General features: G+C 37.4%; 1 protein-coding gene across 2 annotated transcripts in view; it reads right to left on the bottom strand.

Annotated features, from left to right (window-relative positions):
• LOC110968146 (thyroid hormone receptor alpha-B) overlaps positions 1-25,236 on the bottom strand; it is a 233,498-nt gene that overhangs the window by 125,971 nt on the left and 82,291 nt on the right. For both annotated transcript variants that reach the window (XM_051939776.1, XM_051939777.1), the window contains exon 3: positions 10,039-10,117. The gene's annotated coding sequence lies outside the window, so the exon portion shown is untranslated. The remainder of the gene's footprint in view (positions 1-10,038; positions 10,118-25,236) is intronic.

The following is a 25,236-nucleotide window of genomic DNA, read 5'->3' as shown; positions in this document are numbered from 1 at the left end:
TGGCAAAACTGGTATATTTACAATTACTGTCACTGACATTTTCTCAATAATTATTCCTCTTTCGGTCCAATTGAAAGTTATTTTGTGGGTTTTTGTAAAAAAAAAAAAAAAAAAAGTCTATTTTTAAGGTTTATTATGGTGGTTTTGTATCTTTTTATAATATAAGAATGTTAAAAACATTGTTGAAACTCAAATCATTTCCTGACGTACCCTAGAAATATACACTACCGTGTGTGTGTGTGTGTGTGTGTGTGTGTGTGTGTATTTTACTGTATTTTTACTCAATTTTTAAATATATTTATTACTATATTTTTACTGTATTTTTACTATGTTTCACATGTTTTTACTGTGTTTTCATTATGTTTTACAAGACTATACTATTTATTACTATTTTTTTTATAATTTTTCCCTGTATTTTATTTACTATATTTTTTTCAATATTTTTACTGTATTTCCCTATATTTTCTCTGTTTTTATACTTTTGAACAGTAGTGTATATTCAGGTAATTTAGCTTAATTTAAAACCTGCATGACTGGACAAAAGCCCTCTTTTTTAGCCTGTTAACTCCACTTTGTCCTACTTTCTGCACAAACTTTGTGGCTCTTTTCGAACTGAGTGAAAAGACCTAAAGCAAACAGAGCCAAGAGGAGATGCAGAAGCCTCTTGAAAAAAAATACTGCTTATCACGGCTTTAAACGATATAAATGTGCAACATCTGGTCAAGTGGGATGGTCTCTGGTTGGGGGAAGCCCGAGCTGACTGACAGCCATGATACTGAAATGAAAAAAAAGACTATTGTTTTGTGAAAAGCATCATGTTGAGACTGAATCTGGACTGTGACTGAAACTCAGCGAGCACCAGTGTAAAAAGTCAGTGAATTGCGATGAAGAATGAGATGAACTGGAGAAAGGATTAGTCGTACTCGGGCTCCTGCTGCAGATTAATTCGCCGGGTTGGACCGACGGCGCCGCCTCGATTAACTTTACTTTGTTCTAATGTATGTCAGAAGACAAGCTGGGTGAAATGTCATCGTTCAAGGAACATCTGGCTTTTTTTTTTTCCCCTCTTTGTCCCGTCTGACATTATTGATTTTTTTTCTTTTTTTTTTAGTCCTTTTTTGGTCTGATTTCTGTCATTTGTCTTTTTATGTTTAGTTTTGTGTGTAATTTTTTGTCGTTTTGTGGCTTTTTTGTCATTTTTTGTCTTGTTTGCATAATTTTTTGTACGTTTTTGTCCATTTTTTGTTGTTTTGTAACTTTTTTGTCTAAATTGTTCTCTTTGTTTTGCTTCGTGTCGTTTCTCACTTTTTTGTCATTTTTTGTCTTGTTTGTGTAATTTTTTGTCCATTTTTTGTTGTTTTGTAACTTTTTTGTCTAAATTGTTCTCTTTGTTTTGCTTCGTGTCGTTTGTCTCACTTTTTTTGTCATTTTTTGTCTTGTTTGTGTAATTTTTTTGTATGTTTTTGTTGTTTTGTAACTTTTTTGTCCAAGTTTTTGTCTCTGTTTTGCTTCGTGTCGTTTGTCTCACTTTTTTTTGTCATTTTGTGTTTCACTTTTATAATATTTTGTCTCATTTTTATTGTTTTTTTGTCCGACTATTGTCGTTTGTCTCATGTTTTGTATTATCTCATACATTGTTTCTCATTTTTCTTATTTTGTGTTTCCTTTTTGTACCGCTTCTGTTTTAATCTTATTTTTGTTATTTTCTGTCATTTACGTTTTTTTTGTTTTTTTTTTACATTTTTTGGCTGTTTCGTAATTATTTTGTCTAATTTTTCTCTCCTTTTGTTTTGCTTCGTGTCATTTGTCTCATTTTTTGTCTTTTTTTGTCCTATTTTTGTAATATTTTGTTTTCCTTTTGTCGTTTGTTTCAATTTCAGGTTGTTCATGATGTTTTGTAAAAAGATCCTTCCTTAAATCTGAACATTTTCAGAGTGCACTTTTTTTGGCTTTAGGTTTATCTGGTTAATTATGAAGAAGCAGCACCGCCATATGATCGAGCAGGTTGTGGACAAGCCTTCAGGTTATCTGACAGAAAACAAAGCAGTTCAGATACTTTCTTGGCCTCTTAAGTTCCTCTTATCTCGTGTTTTCTTACGACGTCGTTTTAAGCCATAAAAACTGACGAGAACGTGGAATTTTCCGTTCAGCTCGACATGTTCTTACATGTTTTCTAGCAAAACACATCCTGGACTTATTAGCTTCTTATTTCTGTCCTATTTTGTAAATTCTGACTGGGTTTTATGTTGTATTTTCAGCCATTTATACTTTATTTCTTCATTGTAAGTAACATCATGAAAGGTATTAGTTTTTGACAAAAGCATACATTTTTGCATATTTTTCGTGTAAATTTTGAAGCTTGTGACCTCTTAAAATAAAATGCAGCCTACTTGTGACCACTTAATGTCACTCTATCACCTTTATACTGACAAACAGCTTTTCTTTTCAGGTAATTTCATTTAAACGACTTTTAAAGGCCATAATACAGTAAAAATTTCAAGTACACCACGAGAAAAAAAAAGTCATGATGGTTACCATGCCATCATATCCATCTATGGTTATGTTTTAATGCAAATCACCAAACAATTCAGGGCTTGATTTTGAAATGATGCAGACATTTTAAAATAAAGAATTCGTTTTATAAACTAATCTGCATACTCTGGGCAGAAGGGGGCGATATAATCTACGTTGGCAGAACAAAACAGAGCAGAGGAAGCCCAACACAAAAATAGAAGTTTGTAAGTTACTAAAGAAAGAAAACCTCAAAAAATAAGAAAAAAGGAACAAAACTTGGGCTTTTTGGGAGAGAAAATATATAAAAAAAAAAGTCTTTAGGAATCATTCACTAGTTTTAAAGCACAAAAATGAAAGAATATCCAACACAAGCGGGCTTCAGTTGGTAAAACTCCACCTCAACAGCGTCAGATTTTCTTATTTTCGCTCCGGTCACGTCTTCTCTTTGTCCAGACATTCCTAATAAGAGCCGCTCTGTTCCAGCGCAGACAGATTATACATCACTTTAACTTCTCCAAATTCACCCCGGCTGATGACGTGACCGACTCTCGGGACGCAGACAACAAGCGCTGCACCAAATGTGCGACGCGTGCATGTGTGCGGGCGTGCACGGCGGCCGTCAGCAGACGTCCTGTATCAGCAGGTGAGATTTACGAGGTGTTAAGAATGCTTGCCTGCAGCCCGGCGATGGGAAACCGATCCCAGCTCCCCGCCAAACACCACGCCCGTCTCCTGCTTAAAGACGCCCAAACACATGTGAACACACGGTGCCTCGCCTCGTGCACACACATGCGTGCTCATCAACCCCTGAGCTAAACAGACATGTCTTCCTCCACTCCACCGACTGGATTCCTCCTCCTTCACACGTATTCTGTGGTGTGGAGGAGAAAGGACCCTCCCCAAAGAGCCTCGAAAGGTCACTGCTGCCGAGGAGGAGGCGCGTTTTACGGCTTTTACAAGAATCATGAATCACCGAGGCTTCTCCCTTTACAGTATGGCATTGAAGACGGTCTGCTTTACTGACCCAGAGTGCAGAGTTTCATCTCATCTCGCAGTTTCTTGCTAAACGTTCTACAGCTTAAACGAGGCCAGCAAACAAGCATATATGGATCCAGGATGCAGCGCTTATATTCTACCCAGCACCACTTACTGCTGCTGTAGCTTAACCCTCGAAGCACCAACAGGTTTCTGGGTGGTTTTCTTCACTATGGGCTCATTTTTCACCACAATATAAAGTTCTGAACCTCTGTAGAAACAACACAATCACAACTAGAACAAAAATACCTTCTATGTAGGGTTGGCACGAATAGTGGTTTCTGGCCTCCGAATATTCGGGCCCTATTAAAGACGAATATCCGAATATTCGTTCCGCCCCCTAAAGTCCGCCGGGGTGGGGGTGGGGGTGGGGCGGCTGGTGGCGCTGGTGGCTTGTGGCAGAGACGGCCCAAATATTCGGATCCGTTCGTCTGGTCTCCCGGGTCCAAATTTTGCCTTCGTTTGGTCTTCAGTTAAACTGAAGAATTCCCAAACAGCGGAGGTCTTCAGCATCTTGTCTTGAGTTTATGCAACAAAGTGAAGCGTGACGTCAGAGTCGGCAGCCACCCGGCCATTCGGGTGCTGGGGCGAATATTCAGATACCAAAATTAATATCCGGAAACAGCCGTAGCGAACGAATATTCGGATACTCGGGATATTTGGGTCCAGCCCTACTTCTATGCCACAAATAGTTTGGAAAAAAGTCGACTCCAGGAAGACGTTTCACCGTGCTGAATGCGTCTTCTTCTGTAATCAGTTTTTAAGCCATGCTGCTCTCGTTTAATTTTCTCTCATTTGTGTCCATACATGTCTCATATCTACTTTGTGCAAACACAACCTGCAGTTCAACCTAATAATCCCTGAATTTTCTGCAGTTCAGTTGATAATTCCCTGATTTTTTGCCACATGACTGTTTGTTGCACACGAGTCAGTCATAGCTCCTCAGCTTCAACATGAAGAGCAGAATTTTTAGCTTTCTACAAAACATACTTAGCGTTAATAATCTATTTTTGGCGAATTTTTATGTGGAAAATGTAGAAGATAAAAATATCTACATTTCTAAGCTTAAGTTTGGTTAATTTGATGCATGAATACTTTAATGACCATCAGAAAGTGGAAAATTTTATATTTTTTTCAGTTTCTGGCTCTGATTAAGGGTATAAATTTGTCGATTTAAAAAAAAAAACATGCATTTCAAACTTGAAAGGGAGTTTTGTGGTTCAGAGGGTTGAGCTACATGAAATGAAACTTTAAATCATTTTAGTTGAGGGGCCACATACGGCACAATCTGATCTCAAGTGGGAAAGACTAGTAAAATCATAGCATAATAATCTATTTAAAAAAATGAGGATAATCGAAATTATCTTTTCGTTTTAATGCAAAGTACAAATATGATCAAATATTCCTTATACTCTTCATTTAAAGATTAAATAAAAACCAACAGTCATCCATCTTTTTAGTTAAAAATGGATAAATGTAGATAATAAAATCTTGACTTTTTTATGAAACTTGCAGCGTGACTTGATGATAAATATTAAAGGTTAAATTTGGTGCCGTTTTATTTTGTAACAAGAATCTACTCAAATATCAAATTGTCAAATATTTACAACAGTGACTTCTTTACAACCTCCCTGGTGATGGGGAACTCATCGCCGTGGCAACACAAGACAACGCAACAAACAAAAACGTCCGCTCAGTCAGACATCCACCTCTGGTCCGGGCAGCGATCGCTCCAACCTGCGACCGACGGCTGCCTCCATCAGATCTCTGTCACTAAAGCCGTCCTCAGCGAACATCTGTCCAAACATCTCTGGAGGTTAGTGTGTCTCGCCACGGTCCGAGCTCCTCTCTAATGCTGCAGGGACTTAGAGCGGGGATTAAACCGCAATTATGTGCTTCCCCTCTTTCACTCTCCAGCTGCGAGAGCAGGAAGATCAGGACGGGAGTTCGCTGTTCGATGCCGATGTTGTATTTGAATTTCACTCCGCTTCTTTCAATCCCAAATCCAGCTGCATGGCACTCCATCACTGCTGGTTTTCAGATTTCACAAGTGAGAAACATTTCACTTCTAACCTGTTCTCCCATTAGAACCATCAGCACTACTGTATGAATTTCCCTACATTTACTGTTAGGCTCTTATGCACGCGCAAAAAACATTTTGCGTCTTGATTTTCATATATTTTTGCATGTGTTTCACTGTAATATGTGTGCAGGAGAGACTGCAAATTGGAAGTAAGTAATATTTCATTCGCTAAAGAGGCCATAAATATGCAGAAAAAATGCTCATCTCATTCTGCAAACACTTTTTCTTGTGATATGCGGTTAATATATCACTGCATTATAGAGCTATTAACATATCTAGATATTCACACATATATGCAAGGCTGATTTATGGGTGTGTAAATGCACTGTGGTTACATCTGATGGATATTTGGTCCCATTGTGCACCGCAGTGAATACTTGGAGAGACGAACAGAAGGGATTCAAATTAGGATGCAAAGTGCTTCTGTCAGGTTAAAACCTTCCAAGGTGTGAGGCCAAAGCCACACAAACAAATGATCTGCTTCAGAGGAGGGTACAAAGAGCTGCTGCTGCTGCTGCTTAAAGTCTGAATAAAAAAAAACAACATGAAAATCGGAGCGTTCCTTCGGGCATTCCAGTCACTTCCAGCATGGCGGCTTAATGAAGACGTCTGCACGCGCTCAGTCGCTTCCGTCGCCGTGCCGAGACACAGTTCACAGAGAAAGATGACGGTTGCGTTGGGTTTGGAGGGTAAATAAATCACCACACTGTCGGGATGCAAAACAAATGTCAAATCTCTGCGGCCCCTCATCCCTCTGACAAATGAATATTCTAACAGGAACAATCCACAGCCATCAGTCAGGCTTGTTAATATCCCGTTACGTAACATTAGCTGGCACCGTCTTTACTGAGATATAAAAGACGGGTAAAGCAAGAGTCCTGATTTCATTGTGGCCCGAGATATGAAAATATGACGCTTTAATATCAACACATTTGAAGCGAGCGCAGAGAATTAGGAGTGCAAGGAGAGTCGGCTATCCTCGGGCGGCGTGCAAAAGTTGTCAAAGCAAATCAATGAACCTCCAGGAAACGGCACATTCATGGATTCCTGTCAGGTGCCCGGAGCACAAAATATCTGGACAGTATCGAGTCTACAGAGACGACGTAGAGCCGCAGCTGGAAAGAGGATATCTTCACACAGAAAGACGAATAAAACAGACAGAACTCCGATCTCGTGCTTCATTTTGTGCCACAAAAATACACGGAGGAGCTCATAATGATGTTCACCTGTGAGGAAGGTCTGCAGAGGATTCACTCAGGAAGCAAAAACCCTCATGAATGAATGCTAGTATTTCATTTCTTTCATTAAATCCAACAACTGCAGTCACAATAAGCTAAACTTTTAAGTCAACCAGGGAGTATGGTGGCACCGGGTGGCAAAAAACCAGACAAATCTGAAGACTCTAGCTTCGTTTCCATTACCCTTAGATATGCGCAAAATGTAAATAGCGCAATAAAAAACTGGTAATGGAAACACCCGAATATCGAAAAAGGACTAAAATATCGCAAAAAAGTTTTCACGTTCTCATGAGGTGGTTTTTCAGACGTTTCGATATTGAAAAATATCGCAAAAGCGCAATGGAAACACTTTTTCCGCAATTATACGTCACCGGACGTGACGTACCTGGTCACATGACCAGTTCTCTCGGAGTAAACATGGCGCGGTACGTGTGGACAGAAGAGGAGACCGAGACTGTTCTTGGCATTATTCTTGAGAAAAACATCACTGCCATACTAGACAGCAAACAGCAGAGGAATGCAGAGTGTTAGAAGGAGACAGAAACAGGTTTTGGGCGTCCATCTTCCTGCAGTGAAATCTCGCGGGATGATATTTTACGAGAGTTACGATGCTTCTGCCCAGAACAACCTTCAATGGAAACACGTTCAAAGCGTAAATATACTTAGTCGAAATTTTAGAAATATCGCTTTTATTTTGCGAAAAACTGTAATGGAAACCCAACTACTTACTCCTCAAGGAGATCTAACTACAGTTACAACTGTGCATTCCACTAAATACGTCTCATTTGGATAAAAACTGAATTCAAACCAGTTAAAAGCTTACAGCAAATCTTATAAGGTCAACAAGAAGGCTTTCATCGGTCTCTGTTTTAGGATTATACATCGCAACACAAAGGCCTATAGAAAATAAAATTGCTTTGAAATTGCTTGGGAATCCACTGGGAATCTATATTTCTCACACTCCAAAGAAAAGGTTTTAGACAGACTATAAAAGCTTTCGCTCAAGTCACTATCCGACTTCATGGATCCACACAAAGGGAATTGATTGGTCAGTAGGAGGCGCTTTTATACACATTGATCTGTTATCTCGACATAACCTGCTCCAGAATGGGTTAGCAGCATGAACCTTCGATATAGACCCAGAAACTCAGAGTCAAACCCTGAACAGCCTCAGTAACAACAAACCCTGCTTTGTAATACAGACTTCTGGAATTAAATGTGCAAAAACACATTTTTGGCCATTTTTAAAGCAGTAGAAGCAACGATACTAGTTTAAACTATGGGAAACTGATTCTACTTGAGATGTAAATCCATAAATGGGGTCGTTTTTGTTTCCATCTGGCAAATCTGTTCAATATTCACCTTTTTTTTTAGCTCTGTTTTTGGTAACAACCAACCAAACATCTGTAAAACTGGGTTTCTAGAGCTGTCTGATCTGTTAAAAATGGCGACCATTAGCCGTGTGTCCATATAATCATCAAGCTAAGGTGAAAAAACAATGTTCAAAATTTGAAGGAACAAACTGCTAGCATTAACTGCCTTGGAGCAAATAAACTAGCTCGTGTGGAGACCTCAGAAGGTGGCGCTATAGGCTGCTTTTTCCCCCCTCCACTTTTCCATTGTTTATGACTAGGATTTTATGGATTAATCATGAAATAAATAAACAGTATTTTCCAAGAATTGTTTTCAGTTGGTAAAGTTTTTTTAATATTACACATCAGCTGCTATTGGACATATTTTATGGGTGTTGAAGGCAAAATCAATTAAAAAAAACCAACAGTAAGATGAGTTAAATGATCACTAAGCCCAAAACTTCTTACTCAAAGAGTCCATGAGGGGCTTAAATTGCCTTTTTTAAAAGCCAAAAAACAACTAAAGTCACTTCATTTTGCGAAATTTGCGTAAAATGCATGAAAATATCACAGAAACCCAACTACTGATGAAATAAAGCTCACTATAGTGGCGATGAAAGGTGCAGATTTGGGTTATAACTCTGCAGGGTCACCACATCGTTGGATTTATTCTTGATTAGTGAGGGAACTGAAGTGGAAAGTTGGAAAGTGAGAGCAGCGTGGCTCTCATCGTAATCAGTAGAGCTGCTGATCAGCCACGAGGGCGTACACTGCAAAAACTCAAAATCTCACCAAGCCTGTTTGTCTTATTATTAGTCAAAATGTCTCATCCCACTTGATTTAAGATAAATTCACTTAACAGGTGACATTTCAGGAAAAAAGAGGGACTTGTTTTAAGACAACGCATCTTAAATATCTCGTTAAGTCAAACAATCCTGAAATGATCTTGTTTAACCCTCGTGTCGTCCTGCTGGTCAAGTTGACCCATTTTAAAGTTTAAAAATGTGGGGAAAAATATTTTCACAGTGAAGACTTCCACATTTTCTAAAATCTTTGGGGAAATTTTTTGAACATTTTTTGACGGAAATAAATAAATATTTAAAAAAATGTTTATTTAAGAACATTTGGAAAAAAATCAACCAAAATCCAGCGAATTTCGACGCTATTAGATATTAGAAATATTAGAAATTTTACTGATACATATGTAATCACTGTAGATATTTTTTAGGATTTTTTTGGGAGATTTTTATAGATCTTTTTGGAAATATTTACAATTTTTATATTTAAAAAAAAAAATTTCTTGTCAAATTTGGGGATTTTTTAAAAAATATATTTTTGAGGGGAAACTTCATACTGAAGATTTTGCATTTTTTTTATGAATTTGGAGAATTTTTTTGCTGAATTTTTGGATTTTTTTTCAGACAAGGAAACAATATTTTTTGGTGCCGTAAATGAGGACAACTGGAGGGATAAGACACCTAAGCTTGACAATCCTGATAAAAACACAGCTCAAAATAAGTTTTCCCAGCTAAATTTAAGATCTCAAGATCATATCTTACTTCAAGAAATCACTTGTTCTGTTGGCAGATTTTTTCTCTTATTTCAAAGTAAAAGTTCCTTGAAATAAGTTCCTTTTTTCTTGTTTTGAGAGGGGCATTTTTTCCAGTGTATGTACCGTGCCACAGATCACCGTTACAATTAAATAATGAATTCCTATACAAACAGCGCTGACGACAACCCAGCCATTGTCCCGCGTCCACATGTGAAACGCACACATTTATTAAACCCGTGAGGAGACGGGCGGAACACGACCTACCAGTCATGCTGCATGCGTTTGTGAGCGGTTAATGATTTCCCCAGGCCTCCTGCGTGGCGAAGCCCGCCTCGTCTCCGCCCTGGAAGAAATAAGAAAGAGATTGTTAGGGTGGCTGTACGACAGAGAGAGGAGGAAGGAGGGAAGGGAGGGATGTATAGAAAACAAACAAGGCCATACAGTACAAAGGCCAGCAGCCGCCCCTCCTTCCCCTGAAATCCCCTCTGTCCTCATTCCTCAAGCTCGCTCTGTCCTCCGCTGGCTCCTTTCCCTTCATCATTCCCTCCCTTCTCACTTTACAAACCTACTTTTTGTTCCCCTTTTTCCTCTGCTGCACACATTTGTCACGTTAGGTCCACCTTTTGTCGTTTCTTTTTTAACTTTAGCTCCTCGTTTACCTCGCAGACAGACAGGAAAGCCAAACATTAATCTGTGCTTCCGTCACCGTCGTACAGAAACGTCCTCGCACAGCCTCCTTCGCCGCCTCTAATGTAGACAGACGTATGGACTTTAGCTGCCCGACAGCTCAGGCGGGTAAACAAATGTAGCTGAATGCTAAGCTAGCTGTGCTCACTGCAGGGGTCATTCCAGAACTGGAGGACATTTTACATCAAGCTTCCAATAATCCATGTGGAAAATCCTGAAACATGCAGTAGTTGTGTAAATGTTCTTGTCCTGAGACCGAATCTAAAAAAAAAAAACACTAGGAGACAAGAATGTTTGAAAATGTTTTAAAAAATATCAAATAAGTCCAAATAATAATAAAAAAAGTCTGGACTTGTTTTTATCATTTTCTGTCTCTTTTCTGTCGTTTCATGTCTTTTTTTATACACTGTTTTGTCTTGTTTGTCGTTTTCTGTTTCGTTTTTATCTTTTATATCTCGATTTTGTTACTTTGTGTCTTCTTTTCGTCATTTTGTGACTTGTTTCTGCCATTTTCTGTCTCGTTTCTGTCATTTTGAGGCTTGTATTTGACACTGTCACTCTTGTTTTTATCGTTTTGTATCTTTTTAGTCGTTTTGTGCCTCGATTTTGTTACATTGTGTCTTCTTTTCGTCATTTTGTGACTTGTTTCTGCCATTTTCTGTCTTGTTTCTGTCATTTTGTGGCTTGTATTTGACACTGTGTCACTCTTGTTTTTATCGTTTTGTATCTTTTTAGTCGTTTTGTGCCTCGATTTTGTTACTTTGTGTCTTCTTTTCGTCATTTTGTGACTTGTTTCTGCCATTTTCTGTCTTGTTTCTGTCATTTTGAGGCTTGTATTTGACACTGTGTCACTCTTGTTTTTATCGTTTTGTATCTTTTTAGTCGTTTTGTGCCTCGATTTTGTTACTTTGTGTCTTCTTTTCGTCATTTTGTGACTTGTTTCTGCCATTTTCTGTCTTGTTTCTGTCATTTTGAGGCTTGTATTTGACACTGTGTCACTCTTGTTTTTATCGTTTTGTATCTTTTTAGTCGTTTTGTGCCTCGATTTTGTTACTTTGTGTCTTCTTTTCGTCATTTTGTGACTTGTTTCTGCCATTTTCTGTCTTGTTTCTGTCATTTTGAGGCTTGTATTTGACACTGTGTCACTCTTGTTTTTATCGTTTTGTATCTTTTTAGTCGTTTTGTGCCTCGATTTTGTTACTTTGTGTCTTCTTTTCGTCATTTTGTGACTTGTTTCTGCCATTTTCTGTCTTGTTTCTGTCATTTTGAGGCTTGTATTTGACACTGTGTCACTCTTGTTTTTATCGTTTTGTATCTTTTTAGTCGTTTTGTGTCATGTTTGTTGTTTTGTTTCGTTTTTGTCTTTTATGATTGTTTTTGTTGTTTTGTGTCTTCTTTTTGTCATCTTGTCTTGCTTCTTTCATTTCGTGTCTTGTTTCTGTCATCTCGTGTCTTGTTTTTGTCATTTAGTGTCTTGTTTCTGTCATTTAGTGTCTTGTTTCTGTCATTTAGTGTCTTGTTTTTGTCATCTCGTGTCTTGTTTTTGTCATTTAGTGTCTTGTTTCTGTCATTTAGTGTCTTGTTTTTGTCATTTAGTGTCTTGTTTCTGTCATTTAGTGTCTTGTTTCTGTCATTTAGTGTCTTGTTTTTGTCATCTCGTGTCTTGTTTCTGTCATCTCGTGTCTTGTTTCTGTCATCTCGTGTCTTGTTTCTGTCATCTCGTGTCTTGTTTTGTCATTTAGTGTCTTGTTTCTGTCATTTAGTGTCTTGTTTCTGTCATTTAGTGTCTTGTTTTTGTCATCTCGTGTCTTGTTTTTGTCATTTAGTGTCTTGTTTCTGTCATTTAGTGTCTTGTTTTTGTCATTTCGTGTCTTGTTTTTGTCATTTATTGTCTTGTTTTTTGTCATTTCGTGTCTTGTTTCTGTCATTTTGTGTCTCGTTTTTGTCGTTTTGTTGTTTTGTGTCTCATTTCTGTCATTTTATGTCTCGTTTTTGTCCTTTACATCATCAAACAGTGTTCCTACAGAATGGGCAGAGCAAAGCTATGTCCTCTCTTCTATTTTTCATATTTTCATCTCATGGTCAGCCTTCATTGAATGTCTGACTCTACCTCAATATCAGGCTCAGACTAATTTAGACTTTTGACTGTTTTCCGTCAGTCAGTTTGTCCTCTTGGTCAACAGTAGCAGCTAGCTAAATATCTAGCTTCTACTGCTGAGAAAAAGCTAACATTAGCATGGATTAGCAACCCTGTTACTGTGATTAGAGTAGGGCTAGCAAACAAAAAATAAAACCTAGTGTGCATATGCAAACACGACATTCACACTGTTCACTCACATCACAGAAAGCTGCTAAAAACCAGGAGTCAACAAATCTGCAAATCAACACAGTTACAAACGATTAACTGAATTCCTGCCAAAAGTGGGCGATTTAAAATGTGCACTCAAGTTGTCCTGCACTGACATTTATGTGTTCATAAGCAACAATTGATGTGTGAAGGCAGAGAGACGTGAACCTTCTTTTTTTAGGGTTTCCATTCACATCCTGCATTGAAATTATAAAAACATTTTCACTTTTTTAAATTACTGGAATAGAAATCAGCTAATTTTAAGTTCCTTTGTTTCCCCAGATGTTTTACGGGTTTCCACTTCCGGTGTCTGTATCGACATATTTTGGCAGATATTTTCACAATAAAGATGAGTTCTTTACACGATGTAGCTCATAAATAAAAATCATTTCATACGGTTTCATTTTCATGGACACGTGCTGGTATTTTACATGCGATCTTAGCGCTTTTTTTCATGCACATTTGCCGACTTATTTCCATTTTTCACCACAGGAATTTCAAAACGTCGTCTCGTCAAACATGTTAATTAGTGAGCAGATTTTCTCAGCTGTTACAATTCACATTATACAGCCTTATGACTGAAAAGAAAACGCCTCAAGACCGCAGAGAGTCGGTTCAGCTTTATGCAAAAGAGCAGCGATTGGGTTTAACGATAATCACCTGCTTCTACACACCTTTGGGCTTCAGCTCCTCTTAAAACAATAAAAGCCGATCGCTGCTTCGTGTCTGTTCTCTGTTAAGGTTTATTACAGCAACTACTCAAGTAAACAACACACTAATGACTAAATGCCTCCCTGCTACAAGCCATCACGGTTTGTGTCTCGATAAAAATGACGAAAAAAAGGAGTAAAAAAAGGAGGCAGATGAAAGGAAAAGAGAGAAAACCCAGAAAATGTGAAGGAATCTGCGAGATGAGAAAGAGAAAGGACAGAAAAACGCCTCTGGCTTTGAGAGTTTAAGGGGAAAAGGAAGCCGTTAAAGTCTTTACAGCCCCTTTGGACGGGAAATGCCAAAGGAAATGCATGTGTGTGTTTCTATACGCTGATGGGAGTCTGTTGTCAAATTAGGAAGTGTGACTGGATTTTATAAAAACAGGAAATCCTGTCTGCTTATTTATCCATAAACAGCTGCTTAATTTGACATTAAAATCAATCCACTTAGTCGTTTATTTTTGCTTTTTATCTGAGCAAACTCAAGCTGAAAAATGTGACTCAAAGTTGTGGGGAAAGTTTGATAAAAGAAATAATAAACCTGGCTGACAAATTCTTCCTTTAGGAACTTGTAAAAGCATCATATAAGCTCATTTTTTTCACACTGGTATTTAAACTAATCATGTGATGTGGCTCTGTTGGGAAAATAAACCAAATCTAAGCGTACAAAAAAATCATGACACTTCCAAGAAAATCTGCCTTCTTTAAAAATTCACCAAAAATTAACTGCTTACTCTAACCAGATTCAGTAAAAAGCCAAAAATTCTACAATCCTCGACGCAATTGTGAATCTTTTAGTGGCTCTAATGGGACTAACACTCATGTCACAAAAATTCAAGAACTTTTCAGCTGAACTGCAGGCTGTGTAAAGTAGATAAATGGATCCAAAAATCAAAAATGCAAGTCGCAAAACATCTGTAGTATGTGGAGGAACTGTTTTTGTTAGTTATTGTGTTGGTACATCCTATGGGAACTTGGAAAAGCATCAGAAATACCGATTTTCAGGTTTTTTCACTGGTCTTTAAAATAATCATGTTTGAAATGTGATTTTGTCGGGAAAATGAACCAAATCTAAGCTTAACAAAGAATTAGGGTATTTTATCAAAATCAGTTTATTCTACGTGTCTTGTTTAAAACCGCCAAAAATAATCGTTTAACTCCAACCAAATTCTGTAAATAAATAAAAATTTTACAATCCCTTCCACAACTGTGAAGCCTTAAGCAAATCAGCTGTGACCAACAGTCATTTGACAAAAATTCAGGGACTTTTCAGCTGAACTGCAGGCTGTGGAAATGCATCTGTGCGTGTTTTTCTATATGCTGATGGGAGTCTGTAAGCGTGACTGAAAGTTGTTGAGAAAGTTTGATAAAAAAAAAAATAAGAAAACCAGTTGACAAATTCCTCCTGGGTTGAGGGTCACTTTTAATACATCTTCCACCGAGGAAAAACCTCCACATGCCGCGGAAGATCAATTGCTGTTTCCAAGGTCAAGAACGAACTTTTACAATCAGTTTTCTCCAGCGATAATTCATAAAAACTGCCCCCACTCCCTAGTGCAGACATGCAGCACAGAGAGGGAATTCCTGCCTCAAAGAATCAATTTTCCCACAAAAGCCGCGGAGAGGGAGAGGATGCACGGGTAATTTGACAGATTGAGGTACAAAGAGGAGCGTGAGCCTCTAAACATGACTAATTTGGCTAATAGACGAGGGCCGGAGGTCAGTGGCCGAGTTTACACAAAGGATTTCTGAGGCTCGCAATCAAGACGGTGGATTAAGAGCGAAGGCCGGGAGATGAATGGTGTCTGTTTGGAGTGAAAAAAAAAAAAGAGCACTGAAAGAATCAACACGCCGAAGACAACATGTTAAGAAGGGAGGTCAGCTGTTTAGCCTCGGCAACGACAGTCTGTGACAGAGGCCAAGACGGATCTGTGTCCACAGAGCGGCCCGAGGATGATCGACGGCAAAAACAGAAGAAGAAGAAGAAGAAGAGAGAGTCAAGCGACCCGGTGTAAAGACAAGAGGATGAGTTGTTTTAGGTCTCGTTTTTATCATTTTGTGTCTTGTTATTGTCATTTTCTGTCTCATTTTTGAAGCTTTGTGTCTTCTTTTTGTCATTTTGTGTCTCATTTTTGCTGCTTTGCGTTTCGTTTTTGTGTCTCGTTATTGTCGTATTGTGTCTTGTTTTTGTCATTTTGTGTCTCATTTTTGCCGCTTTGCGTTTCGTTTTTGTGTCTCGTTATTGTCGTATTGTGTCTTGTTTTTGTCATTTTGTGTCTCATTTTTGTCGTTTTGTCTCATTTTTATCATTTTGTGTCTTGTTTCAGTTGCTTTGTGTCTCATTTTGTTGCTTTGTGTCTGATTTTTATCGCTTTGTGTCATGGTTTTTCATTTTGTGTCTTCTTTTTGTTATTTTGTGTCTCGTTTTTATCATTTTGTCTCATTTTTATCATTTTGTGTCTTGTTTTTGTCGTATTGTGTCTTGTTTTTGTCATTTTGTGTCTTGTTTTTGTTAGTTTGTGTCTTGTGTTTATCATTTTGTGTTTCGTTTTTGTCGTATTGCGTCTCGTTATTATCATTTTGTGTCTTGTTTTTGTCATTTTGTGTCTTGTTTTTGTCATTTTGTGTCTTGTTTCAGTTGCTTTGTGTCTCATTTTTATCGCTTTGTGTCACGGTTTTTTCATTTTGTGTCACGGTTTTTTCATTTTGTGTCTTCTGTTATTTTGCGTCTTGTTTTGTCATTTTGTGTCTAGTTTTCATCTTTTTGTTTCTCATTTTTTCTGCTTTATCTCTTGTTTTTATCATTTTGTGTCTTGTTTTTGTCATTTTGTGTCTTGTTTTTGTCATTTTGTGTCTTGTTTCAGTTGCTTTGTGTCTCATTTTGTTGCTTTGTGTCTCATTTTTATCGCTTTGTGTCACGGTTTTTTCATTTTGTGTCTTCTGTTATTTTGCGTCTTGTTTTGTCATTTTGTGTCTAGTTTTCATCTTTTTGTTTCTCATTTTTTCTGCTTTATCTCTTGTTTTTATCATTTTGTGTCTTGTTTTTGTCATTTTGTATCTTGTTTTTGTCATTCTTTGTATCAGGATGATCAACGACAAAAACAGAAGAAATAAAAGCTGGAGTCAAGTGGCCGGGTGTCTCTACAAGAGGACGAGCTTCAAAGCAGTCTCTTTATTTTGCAAACTCGGAGCAATGCTATCGTCGCTGCCAGCGAGGCCTTTTCACCATCTTGCCAACATGAATAGCTCCTTTTGTCGCGGAGAAATTCCACTGGCAAGTCTCTAATTAGCTGGAGGGCTCTTCCCCTGCAGGCTGTGTGGGCAAAGGAAAAAAAAAGAAGATGACAGAGACACTAGGAGGGAGGAAGGAGAATGGATGAGATGGCAAACAATGCTCTCCAGAGTATTGGAAATGTTTTTAAAAAAAGAATTTCTGAGCTAGCTGAGGGGCTAACCAGCACTGGGCTCACAGGAATGCAAAAACATCACAACCACCACTCGGCCTGTCAGCAGCTCAACGTCGGCTAAATGCTAATTCAACGCTAACGCTGTCAATCTGAGTGCAGCGAGAGGACGAATCACTGATGTCACACCATGTTTGATGAAGAGCATCGTTCAGAAAATAACCGCGGTGATGTCACAGACGTCGGGTTTTCTGGAGTTGTGCAGAAATCCTGAATTAAGAAACTGGAGGTGTGAAGTTTAAAAGGGAAAGAATGAATGTGAAGGGAAGGTTTAACTGTCTGAAAACAAAAACATGAAAAAGATGTTTTCTTTTAATAGAACTCACAAAAAGAATCCCCTGATTTCCAACTTTTTGCAGTTCTGTTGAGAAAATTAACCAGATCGAAACTTAAAATCTGTTTATTTCACATATCTTGATTAACCCTTTAAGCTTCAGTCAATTCCAGCCGTTTTCAGGACAAAAAAATCGCTAATATTCTATTTTTAAATTAAAAAAATACGAAAAATACAGGGAATATTGGACGGGCATCGCGAGGTGCATTTCCTTGAAAATGACCGATTCGGGGATTTTATACCGACTTCAGGACATGTTTTGGATAAAATAGTTTACTGGCTTGTGTCATCTGGATGTAAAAGGTTGGATTATGGCCGTTTTTTGTGGAATCTTTTTTTTTGTGTGTAATAATAAACCCGGAAATGTGAGTCGCGCTGTGTGGGTTGAAGCCGTGTGTAGAGAACGGATGGATGAATATTCGTTTTTGTCGGACAAATGTGTTTTTCTCACCCGTTGTGGTAATCGCATCTGAAAGTGGTTTATACCGGCGGATTCATGAGAATCTAAGCTTTCCATCGGCGTATAGTGTTTGTATAATCGTGTTTGCAGCCGTCGGACATTCTTGAAATTCCTATGCAAATTAGTAGGTGTACCGCCGGTGGAACACTGAAGCTTAAGGGGTTAAAATTTTGTCAAAAATTAACAGTTTGCTCTAACCAGATTCTGTAAAAAACTAAAAATTCTACAATCCTCAACGCAACTGTGAATCTTTCGGTGACTCCACTGTGACCAGCAGTCATGTGACAAAAATTCAGGGACTTTTCGGCTGAACTGCAGGCTGTATATAGTAGATAAGTGAGAAGTATGAATAAATGGAATATTACCAAAATCTAAGCTAAAAAAAAAATATTTCAAGAAAATCTTTTTATTTTACATGTATGGTTTTAAAAATTGGCTGCTCTAATCAAATTCTGTAAAAAAAAACAACTAAAAATTTTTAATCCTTGATGTAAATGTGAATCCTTTAGTGACTCAACTGCAACCAACAGTCATTTGACAAAAATTCAGGGACTTTTTGGTAAAACAGCAGGTAGTGTTGACTCAGAGGAAAGAGGAGAGGAGTATAGAAACAAATTCAAAATCTATCTATAGTGTAAAGAGCCATTGTTTTTGTAACAGTCACGGTAACAGCTATAGGAAATTAGAAATGCATCGCAAAGACCGATTTCAGGTTTTTAATCTAATGTAAAATAAACAATGTAAAGAATTCCATTTTCGTGTTTTTTCTCCTTCTTGTTTTTGTGATTTATGGCATTATAACTGTGTCAAACTGCACAAGAGACATGAATGAGTTCACACTACCTCTAGCCATGACTGCTCTGTTTCCATAGAGGTGCTGGACTTTAAATTAGTGTGAAAAATGAGCCCAGAATAAAAAATGCCACAAAACTGTACGGAAAATGGCACTGCATTGCATTATGGGAACTGTAGGATCCATTCGAGGGAGTAAAATTCCACATATCTGCTTTTTTGGCTTTGATTATGTGTCTTGGAGTTGTACAATCCAGAATAACTCTCGGTGTGTGATACATGTGAACGTGAGGCTGTCCTGTGGGTGTTTTGCAGCGCTAACGTGTGAAACTCTGCTGCCCTGTGTTCACTCCCATCCGTGTCCTGTTGCACGGTGGGTTTGGGTCGCGTGAGTGTGCCATTCAATCACATGCCTGTGCTATATTTGCACCGAGCAGATAGCTATCTTATACGCTGACTCTCGGCCGACCTCGCCACAATGTCATACAACATCCATGTGCTCGGCCTGAACTCTGCATTTCACTTTCAGAAACAGACTTGAACCCGAGCAAACACACAAACACAACAAATGCATAAAGAAAGAGAAAAAAAATCCCTTCATACTTTCAGGAAGTTCAAGAGGTGCACACGCATCAACAATGAGCGGCATCTTTCTATTTCCTCCTAACAAAGAGACCACAGCTCCCCAGAGTAAACAGAGAGGTTACGTAGCTAACGCTCAGAGAAATAAAGAAAGAAACATACAGCAGAGATGTGATAATTACAGAAATGAACCATGTTTCTGCAAAGAGGTGGATCAGAAGGGCAGGAGGTTTTAAACTCTGCTGTCCTGGAGCTAAAGTTCCATAAAGTGGCTTCATAACGGGAACATTTAATTATCTCATTGTTCTGAATTCTTCTGGACGTTTGCCAGAACTTTGCCAGAGCAGGGCAGCTTTGATAAGATCCGTCGGAGGCCAGGTCTTGTGCTCACCGTGACGGATCGTTTGATGCCTCTCTGGCCGAGACGCTGCCAACCTGCACTTCAGCTTCACTTCATCCTGTTTTTAACCACTGGAAAATGAAAAAATAACTCAATTAAATAGGTGGAAATCTGGTAGCAAGGATGCCAGAAAACAACAGTAAAATAGTAAAAACAAAACAACTGTATCTGGAAAAGAAAGTGATAATTTTGTTTTGATTCAATTTTTATGGTCACTCATTAAAAAAATGAATTACTGTCATGTCAGTTTTTATTAGCTTTTTGTGTTTTTTCTCTTTTCTTTTTATGGTTTTGCTTATTTTCTGTGACTTTAGGAGATATTTATGAGATATATCTGTAACTCAGTTTAAAAATTATGCATCGAGTGTTTTCTTTCAATTACTGGCAATACATCCTGTAAATAACCCAATTCATTTGAATATATTGGAAAACTTTAATAAAATAAAAATGTTGGAAGAAACGAGCATTTCTAGAAATACAGATTTTTGACAGTTTGGGCCTTTTTTTTGTCAACATACACTATTTTTTTAACTAAACAGGAACATTTTATTAAATAACTTTCATTAGATAAATACATTTTTTCATTTCGTTGAAAAAATGTCTGTAAAACAGCTTTTTTTTTTTTACAGTAAAAACAGTGTGATTTTATTTTTAAATAAAGTGCCATTTTATAATTCTGCCTGTTTTTTAGCATTTACCAGTTGGGCCCCAGTTCACCAGAATGGCCCCTCTATGGAGGCTTTGAACCGCCGTGCTGGGAGCACTGGGGGGAATTCAGCGGCCTGTCAGGGGCATGAATGATTGTGGATCGCCGCTGTGCCTGCGGGGGGTTAAAGATCCTCCGACATGAGCAGACGGAGCCTCAAGAAGAGCTCAGAGTCTGGAGGATCGTCTCAACTGTCATCACAGAAAGCCCAAATTACAGCCGCAGGTAATTTAGCCAGAAAGCTGACAGGTCTGGATGCCTCCAGAAATACTCAGGAGATCTCACTCAGCAAGAAGAAGCTGCAGTTTATTCAAGACGGAGATTCCAGCAACTAAAGCAGCTGGAGTTTATCAGAGAGGCTGTGGGGGTTGTTAGCGGGAGAAAAACAGCAAAAAGACACGATATGTAGCCGTTTAAGCAGAGAAAATAAGAGGAAAAAACCCTGTAAGTGATGAGTAAAATACAATGAAACTGGAATTTTATGGTCATCTCTGTTTGTAATAATGAAGATATTTGGCGTGTTTGGGTGTGTTTTGTTTATTTTTCTCCTCACTGCTGTTATTATTTATCTGCTATTATTTATTATTTGTTATTTAACAAAACAAGGAAATCCGGTTGTTTTCTAAATATAATTAAAGATTTATTAGATTATTTAAAAAATTATTAATATAAATAAATTTTCTTTCAAATATCCATAAAATACAGATTTTTTTTTTTTTTTTGGTAATTTATCATGGCAAAATATCTGCTGAATAATTACTTTTTGCTGACTTAAATACAGCAAAAAAAATAAAAGGCAGTTTGGACCTTTGTTTATTTTCCTTTATTGTTATTATTATTATTATTTGTTATTTAACAAAACAAGGAAATCCGGTTGTTTTCTAAATATAATTAAAGATTTATGATATTATTTAAAAAATTATTAATATAAATAAATTTTCTTTCAAATATCCGTAAAATACAGATTTATTTATTTTTTTGGTAATTTATCATGGCGAAATATCTGCTGAATAATTACTTCTTGCTGATTTAAATACAGCAAAAAAATAAAAGGCAGTTTGGACCTTTCTTTTTTATTTTCCTTTATTATTATTATTATTATCTGTTATTTAACAAAACATTGGAAATCTGTAAATAAGGATTTATTAATTTAGGAGATAAAAAATATATAAACAAATACATTTTCTTTCAAATATCAGTAAAATATTTTTTTTCTAATTTAACAAAACAGAAATAAATATGTGTTTTATTTATTTGAATTGTTAATATATATTAAAAAAAATTCAAAAAAATGGCAAACATCTGAAAAGTGAATTTTTTTGCTGGTTTAAATATACATATATTTTTAACAGGTAAATAAATACTTTATCTGTAATTTAACAAAACAGAACAAAAAATATTCACAAACACATTACAAATAAATTACACAAATATGAAGAAATATCTGCAGATCTCCACAGCAGTGCTTAATCATTGAATCCTACATACACACGTGGACAAAATTGTTGGTACCCCTCAGTTAAAGAAGGAAAAACCCACAATTCTCACTGAAATCACTTGAAACTCACAAAAGTAACAATAAATAAAAATTTATTGAAAATTAAATAATCAAAATCAGCCATCACTTTTGAATTGTTGATTAACATAATTATTTAAAAAAACAAACTAATGAAATAGGGCTGGACAAAAATGATGGTACCCATAACTTAATATTTTGTTGCACAACCTTTTGAGGCAATCACTGCAATTAAACGATTTATGTATTTGTCAATGAGCGTTCTGCAGCTGTCAACAGGTATTTTGGCCCACTCCTCATGAGCAAACAGCTCCAGTTGTCTCAGGTTTGATGGGTGTCTTCTCCAAATGGCATGTTTCAGCTCCTTCCACATATGTTCAATGGGATTCAGATCTGGGCTCATAGAAGGCCACTTTAGAATAGTCCAACGCTTTTCTCTCAGCCATTCTTGGGTGTTTTTGGCTGTGTGTTTTGGATCGTTGTCCTGTTGGAAGACCCATGACCTGCGACTGAGACCAAGCTTTCTGACACTAGGCAGCACATTTCTCTCCAGAATGCCTTGATAGTCTTCAGATTTCATCGTACCTTGCACACTTTCAAGACACCCTGTGCCAGATGCAGCAAAGCAGCCCCAAAACATTACTGAGCCTCCTCCATGTTTCACCGTAGGGACAGTGTTCTTTTCTTCGTATGCTTGGTTTTTGAGTCTATGAACATAGAGTTGATGTGCCTTACCAAAAAGCTCCAGTTTGGTCTCATCTGTCCAAAGGACATTCTCCCAGAAGCTTTGAGGCTTGTCAACATGCATTTTTGCAAATTCCAGTCTGGCTTTTTTATGAGTTTTTTTCAGCAGTGGTGTCCTCCTTGGTCGTCTCCCATGAAGTCCACTTTGGCTCAAACAACGACGAATGGTGCGATCTGACACTGATGTACCTTGGCCTTGGAGTTCACCTTTAATTTCTTTGGAGGTCGCTCTGGGCTCTTTGGATACAATTCCAACGATCCGTCTCTTCAATTTGTCATCAATTTTCCTCTTGCGGCCACGTCCAGGGAGGTTGGCTACTGTCCCGTGGGTCTTGAACTTCTGAATAATATGAGCCACTGTTGTCACAGGAACTTCAAGCTGTTTAGAGATGGTCTTATAGCCTTTACCTTTAAGATGTTTGTCTATCATTTTTTTTCGGATGTCCTGGGACAATTCTCTCCTTCGCTTTCTGTTGTCCATGTTCAGTGTGGTACACACCTTTTCACCAAACAGCAGGGTGACTACTTGTCTCCCTTTAAATAGGCAGACTGACTGATTATGAGTTTGGAAACACCTGTGATGTCAATTAAATGACACACCTGAGTTAATCATGTCACTCTGGTCCAATAGTTTTCAATCTTTTATAGAGGTACCATCATTTTTGTCCAGGCCTGTTTCATTAGTTTGTTTTTTTAAATAATTATGTTAATCAACAATTCAAAAGTAATGGCTGTTTTTGATTATTTAATTTTCAATAAATTTTTATTTATTGTTACTTTTGTGAGTTTCAAGTGATTTCAGTGAGAATTGTGGGTTTTTCCTTCTTTAACTGAGGGGTACCAACAATTTTGTCCACGTGTGTATTACCACTTTCACGTAATCTCGTCCTTTTCCATCGCATTTAAATAGTCAATTCAATTTAACATCTGAAGCTTTTTCTTTTTGTCTTTATTGGAACACGGCAGAATGCAGACAACCCACACAAACCAATGGCATCCAACAATTACAGTCATTTCACAGCGATGGTGCCAGCAGCCTGAGGGAGGAAAACTTGTCTGGTCAGAGAATCCAACGATGAATTGCTCTGAAGAGTCAGAGTGGTGTGTAACCATGGAGTGCCATGTGTGCCAACGTGCACACAAATCTGTGCGTTATTTATGTTTTAAATGATTTAAAAATGGCAGAAAACTAACCTGAAAGTTGAGTTTTTGAAGGAAAACTGGAAAAAAAACTATTTACAGTGAAGAAAATATTGTAACTTTCTACATTTGGTAACTAAAACCAAGTAAAACCAAAATATACATCAATATGTGCATTTTAAATGTTTTAAATTATTTAAAAAATACACGTAATTAACCTTATTGTTGAGTTTTTGTGCTGAAAGCTGCCGCCACAAACAAAACAACCACGAAATGATGCAACACAAATGATTTTCATGCAGTAGTTACTGAGAAAGTCAGCTTGGTTAGTGTTGGTGACAGAAAAGAACTGGTTTTATTCGTGGAATGTGTGTTTATATTGACTTTCTTAACTTTTAGATTTAGAATAAGCGGAGTTTTGGTCCGTTTTCTTGCTGGTTCGGGTGTATTTTGTTTGAAATTAACCGTTATTTTGTTAAAATAGGATTATTATGTTACTATTAGTCATTGCAAAGCTGTAGATTTCAGCTTGTGTCTGTTTTATTCTATCAGTGTTTATGTAAATGGAGAAAATTACATTTAATTCTATCTCCTGTAAGTGGACCAGGCTGACCACAAACTGTCCCAAATTTATTCATACTGCAATATACGTTGCAGAAAACCTAAATATGTTGGCTTCTTCCAATATTGTCCTGCTTCAACACACAATACTTCCAACAGATTCTCTTCCTGAATCAAAAAAACCCCTAAACTTTGATGAAAGACTTAAAAAAAAAAAAAAAGGTGGACCAAACTGCTTCCTACTCTTTCATATTGGAATATGTTGCTCAAAATCTAAATATGTCACTTTTTCCCACTATTCTGCAGCTTCAACGTGCAATACTTCCAACAAATCTTTCAACTGAAGCAAAAAACCTGCTTTGTACAGGGAGAAGTTCCTATCAAACTGGTTTTTGGTTCAGTTTTGTTTTGCAAGATCAAAATTTCCATCACCACACCTCCACTGCTGGTTAAACTGGACGTTATGAGACTTTATCAAAGCATATTTTTGGCGTGTTTCTTTTTTATTCTATTAATGTTTATGCAAAGGGAGAAAATTCCATGTTGCACTAAATCTAAATGCGTCAGCTTTTTTCCAATACCCAGCAGCTTTAACGTACAATACGTCCAACAGATCCTCTAAACACAACTATAAAGTTTCTACCAAAGTGTTGTTGTTTTGTTCTGTAGGACCTAAATTTCTTCCATCACCGGTCAAACTGGACGTTATGAGTCATTACCACGCTGTATTTCTCTGTTTTGATCAGTTATTGTTTATGCAAACAGAAAAACAATCTATTCCAGTTGGTTAATCAAGGTGAACCACAAACCACTTTTGGAATATATGTTACAGATGAACCAAAAATATCTGTTTTTCTCCAATATTTTGCAGCTTTAACATACGATGCTTTGATTATTGAGGCGAACGTGCGACAAAACTGTACTAAAAATAGGGAGAAGTCTCAACAAAAACAGTTTTCCTGTTTTGGAAGATCAACATTTCCTTCGCTACACCTCCACCGCCGGTCAAACTGGACGTC

Source organism: Acanthochromis polyacanthus, chromosome 19, assembly GCF_021347895.1.
Source record: "Acanthochromis polyacanthus isolate Apoly-LR-REF ecotype Palm Island chromosome 19, KAUST_Apoly_ChrSc, whole genome shotgun sequence".
Classification (NCBI taxonomy): Eukaryota; Metazoa; Chordata; class Actinopteri; family Pomacentridae; genus Acanthochromis; species Acanthochromis polyacanthus.
Note: the sequence above shows the minus strand (reverse complement) of the source record. Positions and strands in the feature narration are given on the sequence as shown.